The sequence below is a fragment of the Symphalangus syndactylus genome, chromosome 4, assembly GCF_028878055.3.
Source record: "Symphalangus syndactylus isolate Jambi chromosome 4, NHGRI_mSymSyn1-v2.1_pri, whole genome shotgun sequence".
NCBI lineage: Eukaryota > Metazoa > Chordata > Mammalia > Primates > Hylobatidae > Symphalangus > Symphalangus syndactylus.
This window is the reverse complement of record NC_072426.2, coordinates 97,352,605-97,375,216: the sequence shown is the minus strand read 5'-3', so window position 1 is coordinate 97,375,216 and position 22,612 is coordinate 97,352,605. Positions and strand designations below refer to the sequence as shown.

At 38.3% G+C, this 22,612-nt stretch overlaps 1 protein-coding gene and 1 pseudogene across 1 annotated transcript in view; one reads left to right on the top strand and one right to left on the bottom strand.

Moving 5' to 3' along the window:
• Nucleotides 1-22,612, top strand: part of LRMDA (leucine rich melanocyte differentiation associated) — a 1,130,865-nt gene that overhangs the window by 810,941 nt on the left and 297,312 nt on the right. The gene's annotated exons all lie outside the window — the stretch shown is intronic.
• LOC129481385 (uncharacterized) lies at nucleotides 21,966-22,066 on the bottom strand (annotated as a pseudogene).

The following is a 22,612-nucleotide window of genomic DNA, read 5'->3' as shown; positions in this document are numbered from 1 at the left end:
TCATGCCTCGCCTTGGTGACATACAAATTTTAGGCATTTTAAAGAAATACCCCAAACTGTCAGCCCTGTGCAGAGGGAGTGTGGTTCACTCCCTTGATAGTCAATTTGGGTGATAGGGGGTGGCCAGCTGCTTGCTCAGGTCTCAGGGGAGAGGCCCTGATCTTTCTGGTCCTTCTCCCCCAATCCTAACCTCAGCCTAGACATCAGGTCATTTCTACACACTGCATTAGGCTTCTCTAACCAATAAGGAACATTTCCCCTTAAACACGGTCACCATGTCATTATCACAACTAAAAAAAGAATAATAATTCCATAGGGCTTTTCAATACCCAGTCCATATTCTAATTTTCCCAGTTGTCTCAAAAATATCTTTTTGTATCCATTTTGTTTGATTCAATGTCCAAACACAGCCCATACCTTTTATTGCGTTGTTGTATCTCTTTGATCGTTTTTAGTCTTTAATCATCTCCCTCCCCTTCTCCTTTTTCATCTTCTCTTTGTCTCTTGTGCTCTCTGTTTCTCTCTCTGTCTCTCTCTCTCTCTATTATGCATTGATTTTTTTTGAGGAATTGAATGAGTTGTCCTGGGCAATGATCCACATTCTGATTTGGCTGGTTGCTTCCCTGCCATGTCATCTAACTTGTTCCCCTATCCTCTGTACTTTCTATAACCTGGTGTCAGATCACTAACTTGTTTGAATTCAAATTCATTTTTTTTTAATATGGTGCTGTATACTTCCTATTGCATCACATCCTGAGACGCATAATTAATATCTGATCATGGTAACTCTGTGAGGTGATGGGTGTGTTAATTAATTTGATTGTGCTAATCATTACGTTTTATGTATATATACATATATTTAATGTATATATACATACACAAGCATATGTCAAATTATTACATTGTGCACCTTAAACACTATATAGAGTTTTATTGGTTAATTATATCTCAATATAGCTGGGAAATTTTTAAAACTAAAAGCAAAACAAAAACAATCCCATCAAAAAGTGGACTAAGGACATGTATAGACAATTCTCAAAAAAGATATACAAATGGCCAACATATGAAAAAATGCTCAACATCACTAATTATCAAGGAAATGCAAATCAAAATTGCACATACACACACACACACCCCCCATGGAATACTACTTAGCTATAAAAAGGAATGAAATAATGGCATTTGCAGCAACCTGGATGGAATTGGAGACCATTATTCTAAGTGAAGTAACTCAGGAATGGAAAACCAAACATTGTATGTTCTCACTCACCACCTTACTCCTGCAAGGAGGGCCATAATAATAAATATATATTATATATACACATATATATAACATATACGTTATATATATGTATATATAACATATACGTTATATACAATATGTGTGTATATAACATATACGTTATATACAATATGTGTGTATATAACATATACGTTATATACAATATGTGTGTATATAACATATACGTTATATATGTGTGTATATAACATATACGTTATATACAATATGTGTGTATATAACATATACGTTATATACAATATGTGTGTATATAACATATATGTTATATATAGTATATAATATACATGTTATATATAATATATGTATATATGATATATGTTATATATAATATATGTATATATGATATATGTTATATATAATATATGTATATATGATATATGTTATATATAATATATATGTTATGTATTATATATGTTATATATAATATATATGTTATGTATTATATATGTTATATATAATATATATGTTATGTATTATATATGTTATATATAATATATATGTTATGTATTATATATGTTATATATAATATATATGTTATGTATTATATATGTTATATATAATATATATGTTATGTATTATATATGTTATATATAATATATATGTTATGTATTATATATGTTATATATAATATATATGTTATGTATTATATATGTTATATATAATATATATGTTATGTATTATATATGTTATATATAATATATATGTTATGTATTATATATGTTATATATAATATATATGTTATGTATTATATATGTTATATATAATATATATGTTATGTATTATATATGTTATGTATAATATATATGTTATGTATTATATATGTTATGTATTATATATGTTATGTATAATATATATGTTTTATATATATATATATGTTGGCATGGATGTGGTAAAAAGGGAACACTTTTACATTGTTGGTGATAATGTAAACTAGTACAACCACTATGGAAAACAGTGTGGAGATTCCTTAAAGAACTAATAGTAGATCTACCATTTGATCCAGCAATCCCACTCCTGGGTATCTACCCAGAGGAAAATAACTCATTATATGAAAAAGATACTTAGACATGCATGTTTATGGCAGTATAATTTGCAATTGCATAATGTGGAACCAGCCCAGATGCCCATTAATCAATGAGTGGATAAAGAAAATGTGAGATATATATATATATATATATATACACACACATACACACACACCCCATGGAATACTACTTAGCCATAAAAAGGAATGAAATAATGGCATTTGCAGCAACCTGGATGGAATTGGAGACCATTATTCTGAATGAAGTAACTCAGGAATGGAAAACCAAACATCATATGTTATCACTCATAAGTGGGAGCTAAGTTATGAGAATGCAAAGGTATAAGAATTATATAATGGACTTTGGGGTCTTGGGGGAAAGGGTGGGTGGGTGGTGAGAGATAAAAGACTACATATTAGGTACAGTGTACACTGTTCAGGTGATAAGTGCACCAAAATCTCAGAAATCACCACTAAAGAGCTTATTCATGTAACCAAACACCACCTGTTCCCCCAAATCCTATTGAAATAAAAAATTAAAAATAAAACTGTATCTTATTGGTAGGTTCAGATGGTTCTTCCACTGGAAGAATCAGCTGGATTCTTCCATTGTAAAGTTCCCAACCAACCTTTTACCTAATGTTTGAGTATCTTTTGATGATGGTGACCTAAGTTCATTATTTCATTACAGGTTGGAGAATAATTTTCTAATTTTATCATCCCTTTGTATCTATTACCTGGAATTCCTCTACGAAGAATTTTCTCCCATATAATAATTGTTTGAAATCTTTTTTTTCTCACAGCAGATAACTTGGTTTGAAACAGTTTCTGTGGGCATTGACTGTATGAAATGTGAATGTGAAGTGGTTCCAGATGCAGCGGAAGTGGGAGGCTGAGGGTCCCCTGCAGGCACAGGCTTCCCTTCATCCTCTGTACCTGTAGCAGAGGAGCCCTTGGGCTCCAGCAGTACAATTGGGGAATGCCCTGTTGAATAACACTGCCTGACCCCTGCCCTCACCAGGCTTACAGTGTGGGGTCCTGGAGACTGAAGGGTATGCCTGTAGTACAGAGAGGGTAGCCACTCACCAGCTTCATGATTTTGGGGCTGTTGGCCATGGTCAACCTTATTTCCATATCTGTAAAGTAAGAATAAGAGTACTAACCTCACAGTATAGTTGTGAAGATTCATTGTGCTAATGCCTATAAAATACTTGGCGTAGTTTCAGCTTTATAACGATGCTTAATAAATGCTGGCTTGATTATTCTTATTGTAATAATTTTTTTTTTTTAAGAGACAGAGTCTAGTTATGTTGCCCAGGCTGGAGTGCAGTGGCTATTCACAGGTGAGATCCCACTGCTGATCAGCACAGAAGTTTTGACCTACTCCATTTCTGACCTGGGCTGGATCACTCCTCCTTAGTCAACCTGGTGGTTCCCCGCTCCTGGGAGGTCAGCATATTGATGGTGAACTTAGTGTGGACACCCAGTCAGCATAGCTCACTACAGCCCAGAACTCCTGGACTCAAGTGATCTTCTCGCCTCAGCCTCCTGAGTCGCCGGGACTACTGACTATTGCATTGGTTTGTTAGGATTGCCATAAGAAAGTATCACAACGTGGGTGGCTTAAAAACAACAGAAATTTATTCTCTCATAGTTCTGGAGGCCAGAAATGGGAAATAAAGGTGCCAGTGGGCCCAGGCTCCTCTGAAGACTCTGGGTAGAATCCTCTCTTGCCTCTTCCCCACTTCTGGTGGTAGCTGGCAGTCCCTGGTGTGCTACCACTTACAGATGCATCATGCCAATATCTGCTTCTGTCACCACATGCCCATCTTTTCCTTCTGTGTCTTCACGTGGTGTTCTCCTCTCTACATGTTCACATTATCCTCTTAGAAAGATACCAGCCATATTGAGTTAAGGGCCCACCCTACTCCAGCATGACCTCATCTTAACTCATTACATCTGCAATGACTCTATTTCCAAATAAGCTGACATTCTGAAGTACTGGGGTTTAGGACTCAACATATCTTTCTGGGGGATACAATTCAACCCATAACAATTGTGTAACCATGCAACACCGAGTCGTCCTACATCTTGACATATACAAGCGTTCCTTGTACTTTACTGTTATGCCACTTTTCTTGCATTTTACTGTTTTCCTACTGGTTTTCTCTCAGATATGAGATGCTATGTAGTGCAGAGTGAGGATAAGATGAGCAGCTCTTCCATGTTTAGACCCAGAGCAGACACTTGAATAAGTCCTTCTCCGTCTCCAAAGACAGGATAGGAGCAGGAAACATCAGCCAGAACATCTCATATAAACAGCAGAAGCAGTACAGCCTTAGAGAACCCATCCACACCTCAGAACTTCCCAGCCAAGCTCATGCTGGCAGGCGCCCAGTGATTCTCCCGTCTGTATCACGACAAGCCTCGGAGTAAACTGTTTATTTATCAATTCTTAATTGAGTTGATGTTTACTCATGATTGCTAGTGGATGAGTAATTTACTACAGAGTTCGAGGAGTCAGATAGTGAAGAGATCATTATAAAGAGAAATTATAATAGAGTTCCCTGTACTCATGGGTCTGGCAATAAAAGATTGATATAATTAGATGGGGCTTGGTAACAAATACTATTACATTATGTCTGCATCTTATTTAAATATATTGGCCTTTTATCTTAAACTTATTAGTGGGTGGCTGTAGCTTACGTTGACACCTGCTAGCTCTTTTACTCTTGCAAAAGGAGGGCTGAGCTATACAAAGGAGTCAATCATTTGATGTTTAGAAGCAATGGCAAGGTATTTAGGGCAGTTCTCCCTGTTGATTTTTAGAGGAAGAGCAAGGTATAAGGGGAACTTAAGCTTCCACTTGGTCACAAACTTTCTGGATAACAAATTCAGGGGCTGTGTTTGCCTGTACTGTGGCTGTGGCTACCTTGGAACCTTTAACTTGGCCAAAGTCATCCTTGAGAAAGCAGATAAAGGAAAGGGCAGGAAGTAATCTGACAATGTAATGAGAAAATGAGCTGTGGAGTAAGACAGGCCTGAGATGAAAACTTTGCCATAGTGAGTTGAGTGGTAGCCCCCCCAAAACATATCGCTCCATCCCATCCCTGGGGCCTGTGAATGTGACCTTCAGTGGAAAATGAGTTGTTGGAGATGTAGCTAAGGATCTCAAGAAAAGATCATCCTGGATAATCCAGGGGGGCTATAAATCGAATGACAAGTGTCCTTGGAATAGACACCCAGAGGAGAGATTAATGGAGAAGAGATATGAAGATGGAGGTAGAGGCTGGACTTATATAGAGCTGTTAGGGAATAGATTTCTGTTGTTTTAAGCCACCAAGTTTATGGTAGTTTGGTGCAAGCTCCCTGGGAAACAAATATACCAGTTTTATAATAAATTGCCTGTATGACTTTGGGCTAGACTCTTAATCTTTACGAGCCTCAGTTTTCTCATCTGTAAAAGTTGGGTTATTACACTTGTCTCTCAGTATCGTGAGGACCGTGAAAGCTCACCCAACCCAGTGCCTGGTACATGACAGGCATTCAGTATACATCAGATTCCTTCTCCCATCACCTCCTACCCATTTTCCTACATGATGTTTCAACTTGAAATCTTTTTCATCTTCTACGCCTCCTAAAATGTCTGCAAAACTAACAGCCCTCCCCTGAAGAATGTTCCATTCTTCAGGAGCTGTTCTTAGGACTGTCAAATTAGAGGAGAAAGCATGGTACAGCTGGTGTTTTTGCGGCAGTTGGGTGAGAGCCATGTAGATATTAAAAGTTTCTCAAATGCAGTTCGTTGAATGCAGCCCTATAGAGAAGCAGCTGAAGTCCACATTGTAGCTGCAGTGTCGCTGGCCAGCTGGGGTCTGTTTCCTTCACACAAGGAGGTCTCAGGGTACATTCCCAGCCATGGAGAAGAGACAACACATGGGAGGGGAGTGCGTATAATACTCTGGGCTGTAGAAAGAAGCCAGTGTAAATGGCTTTTTGCTGGATGTCTTTAGTTCATTGATTTTAGGCCTAGAAAGTCGTGATTGATTACATCCCACCAAATACAGGCTGGGGAAGTCAGTGTGGGAATTTAGAGCATGACTGATTTAATAAATGTTTTCAGAACCATGTATTCTTCTGAGGCATGAGAACAATGAGAAAAAGAACACTGGTCAAGAGCTAGCAGAGCTGGGGTCTGGCTTCATTTCTGTCCTTGATTAGCTGTGTGACTTTGAGCCAGTCATTTAACTTCTCTGAGGCTTCAACTTCACAGTGAGGTTGTTGGAGCCGTACATCTCAGTACTAGCATTCAGTGGTTCCATGAAAATTCACAGTGATCCCCATGAGGTCAGTGTCCACCCATGTAGCACATATATTTTGTTTGGCATGCTTGCTGGGGAGAGGAGAATCACAGGAAGGCAACAAGGGAAGAAAAGTTTAAAAAATATTGGATGTTCTCTTATATATATCATCCAGGGCGTCATCCGTCATCCAGGGGAGAACTAGAGATGTTTTAAAGACTTGAGACCTCCACTGCCTGGTCCTATTGAGGATCCTGTGTTAATGACAGTTTTGCCATCTCTAAGTGGCGTTGAAAATCCAGTGCCTGGGAATAAGTAGGCAGAGGAGCGCCTGGAGTCATGGCCCTGTTATAAGGTAGTGGTGTTTGTTTTTGGGACATTAGCCCCCTTCCAATTGTCTGTTATGTTGAGGTCAGTTTCCACGTATGTTTCCCTATGTCTCTGAGCACATTCTGATCAATTCACTGATGGTGAGAGGGAAGGAAAGGGAAGGAAATAGACGTTTTTTAAATGCCCCTGATGAGCTCCCTACTGGGAAGGATCTGTATTCACAGCCATCTTGTGGGGCAATCACTTTACCCGCATTTTATACATTATAAACCTAAGGCTTGGAGGTGTTAGGTAAATTGGATAAAGTCACTAAATTATTAAGAAGCAGAGCCAGGAATTGAACACATGTCTGTGTGAGGGCCTGTGCTTTCTTTGCCTTGACATCCTGCCCTTATACTATGACAGCTCTGGGCATGCATTGTATACAATACACTGGGCTGATGGGAAGTAGCAGTGGAGGAGGGGAGGATGGGGATAAAGACAACTATGTATCATTCTTGTTCTTGAACATATTATCTAATTAGACAAATAAAACTAACATGAAGGGAATACCTAAGACAAGTTAACAATTTTATTTTATCAACATTATAAAAATCAGAGATACGATACTAGCAGCTAACATGTATTACACGGTATATGCCACATACTAAAGACTCTACAATTGTTTTCTCAATCGTCACCACAATCCCATGTCCATATTTCATTGGTGAGGAAGCTGAGACATAAGAGAGTTGGAAACTCTACCAAAGTTCACAGCCTTTGGGCTTCCAGCAGTGAGCCAGGATTCCAATCCAGCCCGATTGGTTCCATGCGGTACTGCTGGTGTTATTTGTCATCAAATAAGGGAACCCCAGGCCCACTGTAGGCTCATTAGGAGAGATGAGTTTGGTCTGAAGTGGTCCTGGTGGACTGAAGGGAGGAAATGAAACTCAAAAATCCTGTATGGAAATAGCCTTGTGGTCATATCAGAGATCAGGTTTCTAACGCAGCTTCTTACCAGCTCGTGGTAGGACTTTGCAGTAGTTGCAGGGTTTTTCCCACACCTTCTCTCATGTCTCATGGCTAACAACCTATTTTCTTCTGCATTCGAATCTCCCGAGAATTCTCTCTAAAATGGAGGGGTCATTAGAAGGCAGATATTTTTGGTGCACGTCTTCCCTGGGGCAAGCAAGTGCTTGGAACCAGGGGTGCAGGGAAAGCCGTACGAATCCACAGCTGACTGTGGGACAGTAATAGGGTCTAAGAGTGTTAGGTCCTGCAACCTTTCTTGAAGCGCAGATAGGAGTGAGTGCAGCAGAATTACGGCCCCGGATTAGTCCAACTGGCATTGCTCATGTAAAAGCAAGAGCTTTGTCAACTGCAATCCCACTTTAAAGGGTGTGTGGGATTGAAACAAGATGGCTTGAAGGAAGAGACCAGTGCCTGTGCTCTGTCTTTGCATTGCACACAAGTATCCCTTGTCCTGAAAGACCAGGTGGACTGGATAACTGCATAACAAAGATGGGTACAGCTAAGGGATGAGGGGATACAAAAGGGGAGAGGACACAAACAGCAGAGCCAGGTCAGGTCTTGGAGAGTCACAGATTGCAGTCAGATCCTGGGCTAACGTATTTTAAGTGAAAACAATGGATTTAAATGCCATTAACAGAGCGTGTATTCTCCAGGTTCTTTTATACCAGCCAGCTTCACTCATCCCAGTGATGATCTTGTCTTACCTCCTCTGTCCCTCACTTCTTCACTCTTGCCCCAGCTATCCCAGAATAGCTTAACTACCCAGTGTTGCATATCAAGAAATTGTGACTTGGAGAGAATAAAGTGACTTAAATAGATGACTGTTTACCGGGTTAAAATACAAAACTACATTTTCTGATTTCTAGTTTGATATTTCCCCACAATGCTATACTGAAAGCTGGATTTTTCTGTCTTTAAGGCATGGAGAAAAGTGAGGGAGTCTTGGGGTTTTTCAGAATTTGAGGCAACATCCTTAACATTGGGCGAGGTAGTCTGGCTATTAACCATGAAACCCTATGGAATGAGCTTAGTTGAAGGGTACTGAGCAAGCTGTTTCAGAGCCCAGGGCCTCTGTGACAACCAAACACATTTGCTATTTGGAAAATAATTATAGATCCTTTTGAGAGATTCGGCTGTGGATAAAACTGGAATACTCTGGCTAGAAAAGTACTTGCTATGAAATCCATTCACCTAGTGTGATAGATTGTTAAAAATGGCCACTTTTATTCTATCCCTGTATGCATGAATCCCCCCCCGCCTTCCGCCCCCCCAACCCAGCAAGGTGTCTGTAGTATTCCTCCTATCAAGAGTAGAGTTTCTCTACCCACCTCTTGAATGGGGGCTTGACCTTGTGACTTGTTCTGGTCAGTAGGGCATTAGCAAACATGATGTATCAGAGGCTTAGAAAGCATTTGCATGTGGGGCCCTACCCTCTTCTTGACACCCTGAGACTGCCATGTAAAGAGATGGGAGTGCCTTCCGGAGGTTGAGAATATTTGGAGCAGACAAAAGTCATCCCAGCAGAGACTCCCTGGAACAACAGTGAAGGCACCTGCATTTTTTCTAAAAAGTCCAAGTGGAAGGGTATTGTTATATGCAGTCCTATCATGTTTTCTCAAATAATGGGGAAAGGACACAGGTGTCCATATATGCTTGTGAATCTAGCCGTCTTCATTGGAAAACGTGTGGCCTGCAGAGATTCAGTGGAATGACCTTACCCCAATAGTCCAGGACAGTGGCTCTCAATTGGGAGCTATTTTGACTCCCGAGAGTCATTTAGTAATGTCTGGATACATTTTTAATTTTTGTACCCCCAGGGCAGGAGTATGCTACTGGCATGTAGTAGATATAGGCTAGGGATGCTGCCGAACATCCTACCGTGCACAGGACAGTCCCCACAACCAAGAATGATCAAGTCTGAAATATTGATAGTGTTGAGGTTGAGATACCCTGATCTGGGCAATTGTTGACTTCATGTCAGGTTTTACAGAGTTCCTTAACATATCCAGGTAATACTTCACCAGACTCCAACCCTAGCCTCATCTTCTTCAAGAGCAAGTTCTCTCTTTGGGAGTCTCTGAAGAGTCTGTCAAAAACATTTCTTAACATCCTAAGACATGCCTCTTTAGGGTTGGATAAAGACGATTTTCTAATTTTAAAATGCCTTCCTAGCCCCAGATTTTGTGCTTATATTGCAGAGAAGTAGATTGAATGCCTGAGGGAAGGACACGGATCAAGGTGGAAAGTCAGATGTAAGCAGAGCTACATTTGCAGAAAGTATGAGTTCAGTTTAGTTTTTGCTTATGGACCACAAAGATGGCCCTCACCTCTAAACCTTGAAGAATTCCAGAATTTTTCTGGGAGAGGAACATCTCTATCACATCTGCCACAGCGGAAGGCTTTGTGCAGGATAACATATCATTGGCTTGAGAACAGAGTGAGCATGTGTGGAAGAGCCTGTAATTTTTAATATGACATTGGCCATAATTTATCATGTCATACCACCCACTCACAGCAGCCTCATCCTATGAAATACTAAATGCCTTTCTTATCAACACTTCATGGGAAAATGCTGTTCTGGCATCTTCCTCTAAGGGAAACAGAAATCTAACCATGTTCCTTACAGCCTAGAACTCTGTACACAAAGATCAGACTTGTTTTTCTCCCTGAAAATTTATAGGTATTTACAAGGACTCATATCCTGTTTGCTGTTTAGAGGGGCAATGGAGTGAGAAAGAATTATGTAGGAAGTTTATTTTTCTTGAGATTTGCTCAAGCTGCTCTATGACTTAAAAAAACTCAGATATTACTCCCCATTTTTATGGGCAGCTTGCTGTTTTCTATTCTTGCTTTCCTCACCGACTTTCTTGGCACAGCTATGCTTGAGTACTCCTAGCAGGTGGCTAGATTCTCAGTGAGATGCTTCTGTCATAAAATACCCTAGAAAAGGAGGTTAAATTCGTGATCCAGGGTGAAGTCCTTGTGTTTTAATCTTATTAAATTAAAGAACCAACTTTTACTGAGTGTTCCAAGACTGGATTCTTTCTTCCCTGTTGTCAGCAGCTCTCAGTAGGTACAGACCTTCTGCAGAACTCTGATGGCACCCATGAAGGAAGGGGAATCCACTCTTATGGTATTAGAGCTTTATGAACTCTTTCTTAATATTAGAATGGAATCCTACAGCCAAGAGAAAACTGTGTCTCACTTTCAAAGAGGTAGACAATTGGAAGAAAAATATTCATCTTCTGACAAGTTTTAAAGAAATAGAAAATATTGCTTCTTTTTAAATATTTGCCTGGGTTTGATCACTTAATATTTTTTAATAGATCACAACACTGCATTTCCAGGTAGATCGACTAAAATGCTTGGAGAATGGTTCTGTTTAATTTAATTGCCTGGTTAACTTACAGCAAACCACAAATTAATTAATTATTTATTTATTTATTTATTTATTTATTTTTATTTATTTTTTGAGACAGTTTCACTCTTGTTGCCCAGCCTGGAGTGCAATGGCACAATCTTAGCTCACTGCAACGTCAGCCTCCCAGGTTCAAGTGATTCTCTTGCCTCAGCCTCCTGGGTAGCTGGGATTACAGGCATGTGCCACCACACCTGGCTAATTTTTTTTTTGTATTTTTAGTAGAGATGATGTTTCGCCATGTTGGCCACTTTGGTCTTGAACTCCTGACATCAGGTGATCCACCTGCCTCGGCCTCCCAAAATGTTGGGATTACAGGTGTGAGCCACCTCACTGGGTCACAAATTTTTCATTTAACACAGTTAAATATGATTTCATGACTAAGATTCTCATTGCTGAGTTATCATTCTTCAGCTGGAGAAGGGGAGAGGGAAGGTACACTGATTCCCAAAGATGCCCTGGCATTTTGTGAAGCAAGATTGAAAGATGTATGCTGGAAAAAATTCATTAGTTTGACTCTCTTTTTAACTGCATTCCTATAAATTGAGACTCTACTCATTTAAGGTGGTTATGAGAATTGAGTGGATATATAATGAGATGCAGAGGGTGGCACATTGCAAACTTTGATGATAAATTATGGATGTTATATGTATGTACTTTCATTTGTAAGTAATGATTTTTATAAAATATTATGATACATTTCCAGGCTGACCTTGAAGGAGAATACTAACACAACTTTGGAAAACCAAAAAATGAAAAAAGGGTATCCATTTCTCATCAGGAATAGGTTTCAAATCTCGTATTTGGAGCATTTAAATTTAAGTTTGAGGAAGCAGGACTGAGGTCACATCTTTTCTCCATTGGACATTCTTTCTGATGAATAAGTACGAAAACTGCTTTGAATTTGGTTTTCCCCTTAGATAAGAATTTATTTTTTCCATACGGTCTTTTCTTTGCACCTGAAGGAGCATTGAGGGTGAAAAATAGAGGCCTGTTTCCTGTTCCTAACTGGAGCCCTCCAAGGTTGTCAAACTAGAGCAACAACTTTGTGGGATTTATGCCTGGGACCTGTCAAAGTAGAATTATCATAGCAAACCCTCTCTGCTATCAATCAAAGGGGTATTGGGGATGGCAAGGGAAGGCATTTTTCAAATTTCTTTACTGTGCATATTTAGTCTTGTGCCTGGGGGAGGAAGAGCTCCTTTGAACAGTTCTTGTAGATTTCTTTTCCATCAGATGGCAGCTCACAAAACTACTTAATCTTCCCCAAAGGGCTTCTCTCATTGGCCTGCTGAGAAAAACAGCCAAGGAAGAGAGAGCGGGGAAGACAGGGACAATCCAACAGCAAATCCTAGAAAATAAGGCATTGCTTTCAGAGGACACACTGTCTAAGTCTGGTCACACTGATGTCATGACTTAGAAAAGCACACTGTCCATTGAAGGTTATCTCCTGTCACTTCTAAGTATCGTGTGGACATTTAGCAACAGCACAAAGCTGACACTGCTATCATAGCAGTGTGAGTATTCTTCTGTCCTCCAGAGCCATTTCCCACATTTGTCAAGACAAAGGTTGAAGGGGACAGGACAAGGGAAATGGGTCACCCATTCATTCCCGTCTGTCAGAGGTTTGCTTTGTCATGATAACATTCAAGGAGCATGTTTATCTATGCCGCTACTGGAGGTTAAGGCAAGGGTAACAAAAAGAAGAGAAGAAACCCTGTTTGAAAAGTTTACAAATCCTGCTGTGAGGACTGTAAACAGAGTCCAGCCGGTGGTGGAGCGTGTTAAATACTGCCACATTGATAGGGACCTGGTTCCCTGGCACTAGAAATCCACTCATGTAAACAGAGGAACTGTTGCTGTGAATCGGGTCTGTTTTGACTTGAAGTCTAAGAAACACATTGCCTTCAAAGTGAATTCTTAGGTGTCACTTCCCATAAGTTATGGCAGAAGATTACAAAGCTACTGATATAACATATTAGTTTGATGGACAGAATTATACCCCCAACACTTCCTGCTCTCCCCAATGACGCACACTAACTTAGTGTGCTGTGACAGCTGCCTTGATTTACCACCAGTCCGGGAGGCCAACCGGGAGAAGGAACGTTCACATGGACGCAGGGCCTGAGACTGGCCTGGAGCCTAGTTTATAAAGCTGCCCTGTAATTCACCACAAATGTGTCACCATTAAAAGAGGAAAAAAGGATTGCAGATAATAAATACTCTTTAATTTATTAGCTAACAACAAAGAGATCAGAGCCAGTTGTGATGTGATTGTTTGACATAATATTGTCAAGGAAAAAAAAGCTAAGTTGACCAGAGAGGTAAATTATACATTCAAGCAGATGCATCAACTCTTGGCTTGTCATAAGCCCAGCTAAACAAAACACTACACAGAGGGGAGGACTGGCCAAGAGCAGAGCCATTTATCTCTGCAAGAGACATATTCAAGAGCAAGTGAAATAAGACATAGTTCTTTTGGACTTGGTCAGAGGCCAGGTTTTAACTGTTATAAATTAAATGTTTTGTGTATAGGATTTGGCAATTCTAGTTGCCTTTGTCATGGTAGGGAGATGTTAGGTTTTTCTGCCTGTCTTAAACTCATGGTTTGGTCAGCTGGGGTGTGTGTCCTACTGCTAGATATTGGAGGATCAGTACCTTCTGGTAATTAGCAGATATTGGGAAGGTTTCTGTATGTGGCTTGTGATAAAATCAGTGGCTTTAGAAAAACTTGTAATCGCCTTCGTTTTCTGCGTTCTTCCTCCACAGTTGTTTAGCAATACTCACACAGGTCACCAGGCAGGAATTCATATTGATATTAGACTCGTGGAACCTGAGGATTGGGAGAAACATTTCATTCCGCATCCCACCCAGGACATGCCGACAGTTGTGTATGAGCGGGGCAACTTCCAGGGAGGCCAGGCCTCTGCCCCATGTTACTGTAACATAGCTCAGACTCAACCAGTGCTTTCTGGGCTTTTATGTTTATATAAGCTACTGCCCAGCAAAACTCTCCCATCCCTTGCTTGGGAAATTGAGTTTTCAGATCTAAGTGGGTACTTTTGCTTTGTTTTGCATATATGGGTCTTTGGGTTTAGCCTATTGTTAGAACACAGATTTCTGGGTTTTATTCAACAGTCTGGAGGCAAGGATAGAGTCTTGTGGGTAGGTTTAAGGACATTGATTCATGGATCAACGTTTTTTTTTTGGTGGAGTTAATTGATCTGCTATGAATTGTATCTCATTTATTTTATTTGTTGCAAGCAATATCATGGGGGATTTTTGTTAGATGTCTTATTGAAATCAATTTATAATATTTATGGTCTCACTGATCTACCAGCTGAATAACTGTTTCTAAAAGACAGAGCTAGAAGGCAGGGAGGGAGAGAGAGAGAGAGAGAAAGGGAGTGGAGAAGAGCCAGGGAGAGAGAGAAAGAGAGAGATTGATTTGGCCTAGCTCATTCTAGGTAAAAAGGTGTACTAGCTCTTAAAAGTTGCTACTATCTTTTCAATGTGCTCATATATCATATATTTAATATAATTTTTTACAATTTTAGTGTCTTATTATTTTTAGAATCTTCTGTTCCTCCTTAAAAAAATCAACAAAAATATTTGCCTAAATTTGCTTTTTATCTGTATTTTTTCAAATATTAGTAACATTGTTTCCGTGATCAGATCTATAAGAATTTTTTTGTTGTTGCTATCGTAAAATAAGATACTATTTGTGTAGGTCTAGACACCAGGCATCTCCTATGTCTCATAAGCTCTCTAGGGCCTCATTCTTTCATTTCTTTTTTCTTTTTTACTTTTCACTCATCAATCTAGCCCAAAGATATAATTTCATGATGGAGAAAATAACGACAAAACAAGAGCTTGATTTTAATCATTCTGCCTTTTCTCTGTCATTTGGGATTTCTTTTTTTAAAAACCATTTTCCAACAGTAGACTTATTTTCTTCCTTTGAGCATGGTTTTCATAAGTGACTTCTTAAAATCTGAGTTCACTAGAATATGCCCCATACAGTTATACTAGTTTGGTTTCTTTCACTGCTTACCCAACCTCAAGCTTCCCCAACTTTCCTTCTTTGTTGTCAATTTTCATAATTATATACTCAGAATTTCACTTTTAGTAGCATCCTTCCTTCTTGAATTTCATGTCCTATTAGGATCAATATCTGTGGAAATACCATACTATACTATACTATACTATACTATACTATACTATACTATACTATACTATACTGAAATGCTATAGTCTCTTAAAAATAAAGCAAATCCAATCAAGAGCATTCATATATTTGTGTTCCAAAATATGCAAAGTTATCTCCAATTAAGCATAGTCACTTTCTCCTAGGGGTCTCATATCTTCCATACCACCAATCTTTTTATTTTTTAAGTTTGATCATGTTGGCATTTGTTCTGCTATATAATGTATATTATGTTGCTACTTTTTAAATATGTTCACTAAATGCACTTCTGCCTAATTTTCCTGGTTTCCAAAAAGGATTTTCCCTCTTCACCTCTTCTCCTCTCCTCTCTCTTTCTACTGGAAATACCTTTCTTTTGAACAAGGTGTTCTCTTCCACTGTCACATTCTGGGCATGATTACCCACCACCATGAGTTTAGTTCATTTTATTTTAGGAAGTTGCAACTGGTTTTATAGGAACAATGTGCTTTTATCATGTCAACTCCACGTTGAAAAACCTTCACTCCTCCTTGCATTTGGGATACAGCCACAAACCCTTAGCCTGGCTTCTGAGGTCCACTTAACCTTGACCTCAATGTACTTTTTTAGCCTAACCTTCCAGACTTTCCCTATTTACACTCAGCCTTTCAAATCGACTGATCTGCTCATAGCCAGCAACATGATTTGTTCTTTTATTCGTTCACCTCTTTGGGCTTTCCCCCCAGACCTTTTCTAGTTTTCTTAATTAGAAGGTGAGTCACCAAAAAGGTTATTAAAATCAAGTCTTTCATTGCCTTTTGTTTTTTTCTCTATGAAGAATAAAATAATTTTATGGTGCAAAATGAACTTCTGAAGACTAAGAAAGAACATAAAGTTTGGGCCAACCAAAATTAAAAGTGACTCACAATTAATACTACCAAAGAAGGCAATCTTCTGCTGTCCTTAAGTCAGCAAGGATTTATGAGAGTGCTTGATGATTGTGTGTTGCATTTCCTCTGTCAGAAATGATACCTAGAATTTTAGAAGCATAGATTCTGAAGGATGACTTCATAATAAGGATATTAGGAGCCCGCTGTTACCCATCTCAACCTTGGGTGCCTGAAATACACTGACATTCCTACACATGGCTACATATCATTCTTATTATTCAGTCCACAGCCATTGCCAGGATAGATAAAAAGCAACTGTCATTTCACATCAGACCAAGCTAGGAAAGTACATCTTTCCTCAACCAAGAAGATGGAGTATGAACCAGACCACATGGCCCAGTGGATGGGAATTGATAGTGCATACAGTAGCTTTAAAGCAGCATCGAGCAAAATAGATTTAAATCATTCTGAAAGAAATAAATCCCAACAGTGGATACATTGTGCTGAATGAAATGAAGCTCACAAAAGAATTGATTAGGAAGTATACCAAATGGAATAAAATGTAGCAGAAAGGCACATATTGGAGAGAATAAAATATGTTTCAGTCTGAAGGGGATTTAATTTACTAAGATACAACTGACCAGCTATAAAGCAGATGAATAACATATGTAGTCAAGTCAAATGGACATTCAATGGGAATAGGTTTATATAGATTAATGGCATCATGTGATCAGTTTCATTCTTCTAATTCTATGACTCATTGTGTAATATCTTTAGCGCTCTCAAGAAAATCTGAGGCTTTTCTTGAATCCTGAAAGAGGGAACTCACCTTAAAGGGGTGTATGATTAATTGGAGATAGGTTATTGTTTGTTGGCTTGTCTTGGTCCAGAGAACCATAATAATTTTCTGGAATTAGAAGGCTTTTACAGTAAATTGCAATAGAGCATCACAGTGAAGACTATTTAAGCACTTTTTCCTCCAATGTTAAGTTAGTTCTACCTGGTCACTGTACTGAAATACTTAGAGTCATCAACGATCTTCATTTCTCTTTCTAGGAAACTTGGAAATTTTAGGTCAATATTGAGATTATCTTGCTGGGAACTTTCTCCCACATGCAAACGTATTCATTAAACACTTCTGTTGTGCTTCAGTCAGAGTCCTTTGGAGAATATAATTCTCAACATGAATGAAGCTTATTTCCAGTGTTATTCACAGTGGCATTTCAAGGGCAGGGGGGATGAGAGTGGTCTGCTCCAGGTACAGACAATGAGGGGACGCATTGTTTGTAGAAAGTTTTAAAACAATAATAAAACCAACTAAAATTTTGTGTGTATTCTATTATCACCATGAACTGGCAATTCAGGCAATTAAAGTGATAAAAATACTCGTCTCTGGAAAAAAGCTGTCAATCTAAGTTCTAAGTAATTGCCAGGAGTTCTGTTGTATTTTAAAATAATGACTATTATTGTTAATATTTATTACATTTTAGCACACTTAAAAGTTTATCTTTTAAGACACATCGTATTCTACATAGAATTACTCTGGGGAACTCCTAGCTCTCCAGGAAGTCTTAGCATACATGAACTTAGCTATAAATTCATAGTGGTTTGGAATTATTAGAGATCACATCACAGTCAGTGTCTCTAAAACCTTGGTAGCATATATTTCTGCATTTGAACAATATATTTGAACTAGACAGTCATAGAAAAATGATTGAAAGATAAAGAAACAGGTCGAGTTAGTTCTGTCATTCAGTGAGACTACTTGGAGCATTTACTTGTATTTAACATTTAAAACAATAAAATAAAATACAAACCATGAAGTGTACTATTTCTTCTTTGGTAAGTGCAAATTTAAGTTTATGCATGAAGATCTCTGATATATTTGAATAATAGCTTTACATTAAAAATTTAATTTTCTTTTTAATTGTTAATTATTTCAAAACAAAAGCAAATTAAGAAAAAATAATAATTACTAATTACGTGATTATAACTGAAAAGAATTTTGTTTTACGGAGGAAGAGGGTATTAATAATTATCTGCTCTCGGTATCAAATATGCTAGCTTTGGTACTGGGTATTTTCCTTTTTTTTTTTTTGAGACAAAGTCTCACTCTTGTTGCCCAGGTTGGAATGCAATGGCGTGATCTCAGCTCACTGCAACCTCTGGCTCCCAGGTTTAAGCAATTCTCCTGCCTCAGCCTCCTGAGTAGCTGGGATTACAGGCACCCACCACCACACCTGGCTAATTTTTGTATTTTTAGTAAAGACGGGGTTTCACCGTGTTGGCCAGGCTGGTCTCAAACTCTTGACCTCAGGTGATCCACCTACCTCAGCCTCCCAAAGTGCTGGGATTACAGGTATGAGCCACCGTGCCCGGCCAGCACTGGGTATTTTTATTTTTATTTTTATTTTGGTTACAGATGATAAAACAATTCAAATTGCTGAAAAAAATATGTAATTTAATACTTTATCAATTTCCTTTTATTTTGCAACAAACCACCTCGAAATTTAATGGCTTAAAATAATAGTTATATATAAGGTCACAGTCTTGTGAGTTGGCTGGGTGCTTCTTATCTGGACTATTTGGTTGGGGCTGATGGTCACAAATGGCCTCACATGTCTGGGGCTCAGCTGAGATGGCTGGAATAGCTTTCCATGTGATCTCTCCTCTTCCAGGAAGCTAGCCTGGGCATGTTTCCTGGTGGGAGAAAGGTTCCCCTAACAGGAGAAGGAAAACTCCATGCTCAAGTACCTTTTAGGCATTTACTTGTATAACATTTGTTAATGACTCATTGGACAAAACCTGTTACATGGCCAAGTCCACATACAAGGAGTGGAGAACCAGACTCTACCTCTTGATGGAAAAGCGTTAAGGTTACATTGCCCAGGGAAGTATATATAGAGGTAAAAAGATATTTTTGCAGCCTTTTTTGTGAATAATCTACCACCTACCCATAAGGGTTGTGCTATCTCCAGGTATTCAAGTAACATTGGCAGTAATTTCCATCTTCATACTTCGTCTCAGTTCTACTTTTTTATGTAGTTCATGTAGCCTTTTAAAATTAAATGTATTTTTTTACTTGGAATATAATACTTGTACATATTTATGGGATACCTAGTGATGTTTCAATACATATAATGTATTGCATGATCAGATCAGTGTAATTAGCATATCCCTCATCTCAAACATTTTTCATTTCTTTATGTTGGGAACATTCAATACCCTTCTTCTAGCCATTTGGAATGATATATTATTGTTAACTATAATCATCCTACAATGTTTTTTTAACATGAGAAATTATTCCTCTTATCTGGCTATAATTTTTCATCCTTTAACAAATCTCCCTAACCCTCTCTTTGCTTTATCCTTCCCAGCCTCTTGTATCATCTCTTCCACTTTTCATTTCTATGAGATCATCTTTTTTTAGCTTCCACAATATGAGTGAGAACATGTGGTGTTTAGTTAGTTCTGTTCCTGACTTATTTCGCTTAACATAATATCCTCCAGTTTTATCCATGTTGCCGTGAATGACAGGATTTAAATTATTTTTATGGCTGAGTGATATTCCATTGTGTGTATATATATCACATTTTCTTTATCTACTATTCCGTTGTTGGATACCTAGGCTGAGTCCATATCTTGGCTATTGTGAATAGTGCTGCAATAAATATGGAGGTGCAGATGTCTTTTTGATATGATGATTTCTTTTCCTTTATATACATTCTTAGTAGAAGGATTTCTGGATCATATGGTAGTTTTATTTGTAGTTTTTAAGGAACCTCAATACAGTTCTCCATAGTGGCTGTACAAATTGACATTCCCACCAACAGTGTAAAGTGTTCCTTTTTTTTCTCCATCCTCACCAACATTTGTTATTTTTTTTTTTTTGATAATGGCTATCCTAACTGGGGTGAGATGATATCTTATTGGTGTTTTGATTTACGTTTCCTTGATGATTAGTGATGCTGGGTATTTGAAAATATATTTCTTGGCCATTCGTATGTCTTCTTTTGAGCAATGGCTGTTTAGATCATTTGCCTATTTTCATTCTTAATTTTTTCCTTCACTTATTGGTTGTTCAGGAGTATGTTGTTTAATTTCCATATACTCGTACAGTTTCCAGCATTCCTTTTGTTATTGACTTCTAGTTTTATTTGGTTGTCATCTGAGAAGATGCTTGATATAATTTTGGTTTATCAAAATTTGTTGAGACTTGTTTTGTGGTGTAACATATGGTCTATCCTGGAGAATGTTGCATCTGCTGATAATAATGTGTATTCTGTAGCTGTTGGGTGAAATGTTACGTAAATGTCTGTTAAGTCCATTTGGTCTCTGGTGCAGTTTAATTCCAACATTTCTTTGTTGATTTTCTTTCTAGGTGATCTGTCCAATGCTTAGAGTAAGGTGTTGAAGTCCGCAACTACTACTGTATTGGGGTCTATCTCTCCCTTTAGATCTAATAATATTTGTTATATATATATATATATCAGTGTTCTGGTGTTGGGTGCATATATATTCACAATTCTTATATTCTCTTGCTTGATTGATCCCTTTGTTATAATATCCTTCTTTATCTCTTTTTAGAGCTTTTTACTTGAAGTCTGTTTTGTCTGATATAAGTGTAGCTACTTATGCTTGCTTTTGGTTTCTCTTTGTGTCGGATATCTTTTTCCATCCCTTCAGTTCAAGTCTGTATATGTCTTTACATGTGAGGTGAGTTTCTTGTCAACAGCATATAATTGGATCTTTTTTTTTTTAAATCCATTCATCCTATGTTTCTAATTGGAGAATTTAATCCATTTACATACAAGGTTATTATTGATAGGTGAGGACTTACTCTTGTCATTTTATTCGTTGTTTCCTGGTTGTTTGGTATATTTTGTTCTTTACTTCCTCTCTTATTATTTAATTTTGCACTTAGATGTTCCCTGTAGTGATAGGTTTCTCTTCTTCTTTTGTGTATTGCCTTGCTTCTTTTCTCTTTCTTCCTTATATATTGTCCCTACCAGTGAGTTTTATAGCCATGTTTTGCATGTTTTCATGATGATGATTATTTTCTAGATGTAAGGCTTCCTTGAGCATTTCTTGTAAGGCCAATCTAGTGGTGATGAATCCACTTAGTTTTAGCTTGTCTGAAAAAGTTTTTATTTCTCCTTAATTTCTAAAGGATGGCTTTGCTAGGTATAATATTCTTGGCTGGCATTTTTTTTTCTTTTAGTACTTTGAATATGTCATCCCATTCTCTCTTGGCCTATAAGGTTTCTGCTGAGAAACTCATTATTAATGTAATGAAGTTTCCCTTATATGTGACTTGATGCTTTTCTCTTGCTGTTTTTAGGATTCAATCTTTGACTTTGACTTCTGACAATTTGAGTATAATGTGCCTCCAAGAGAACCTGTTTGGGGTGACTCTATTTGGAGTTCCTTGATCTTCCTGGATCTGGATGTCTATCTTTCTCCCAAGACTTGGAAAGTTTTCAGCTATTACTTCATTAAGTATGTTTTCTGCACCCTTTTCCTTCTCTGAAATATATGAACTACACAAATTCATATGCCATCCTTGTGCAGGGGCCATGCTAATCTTCTCTGTATCATCATAATTTGAGTATAGGTACCACTGAAGTGACCATTTTTAAGAAATAAATTTTGATAAGATGGCCAATATCAGCAAATGGATTACTTCTTGCTGGCTTAGCAACCCCACTGGAAAGAGAGCTCTTTCCAATAGTTCAAGACAAAATTTCTGACTTTTATTGGCTGGATTGACTTACATTTCTTTTTTTTTGAGACAGAGTCTCGTCCTGTCGTCCAGGCTGGAATGCAGTGGCGTGATCTCAGCTAACTGCAAACTCCACCTCCCAGGTTCACGCCATTCTCCTGCCTCAGCCTCCCAAGTAGCTGGGACTATAGGTGCCTGCCACCACGCCCAGCTAATTTTTTTATTTTTTATTTTTTAGTAGAGACAGGGTTTCACCGTATTAGCCAGAATGGTGTCCATCTCCTGACCTCATGATCCGCCCACCTCGGTCTCCCAAAGTGCTGGGATTATAGGCGTGAGCTACCATGCCCAGCCGGCTTGCGTTTCAATCTTTGAACTAATCACCTAGGTCAGACCCACACCTCGTACCAGGAACTGGGCTCATGTCCATCAGAATCATATGAAATGAAAGGTG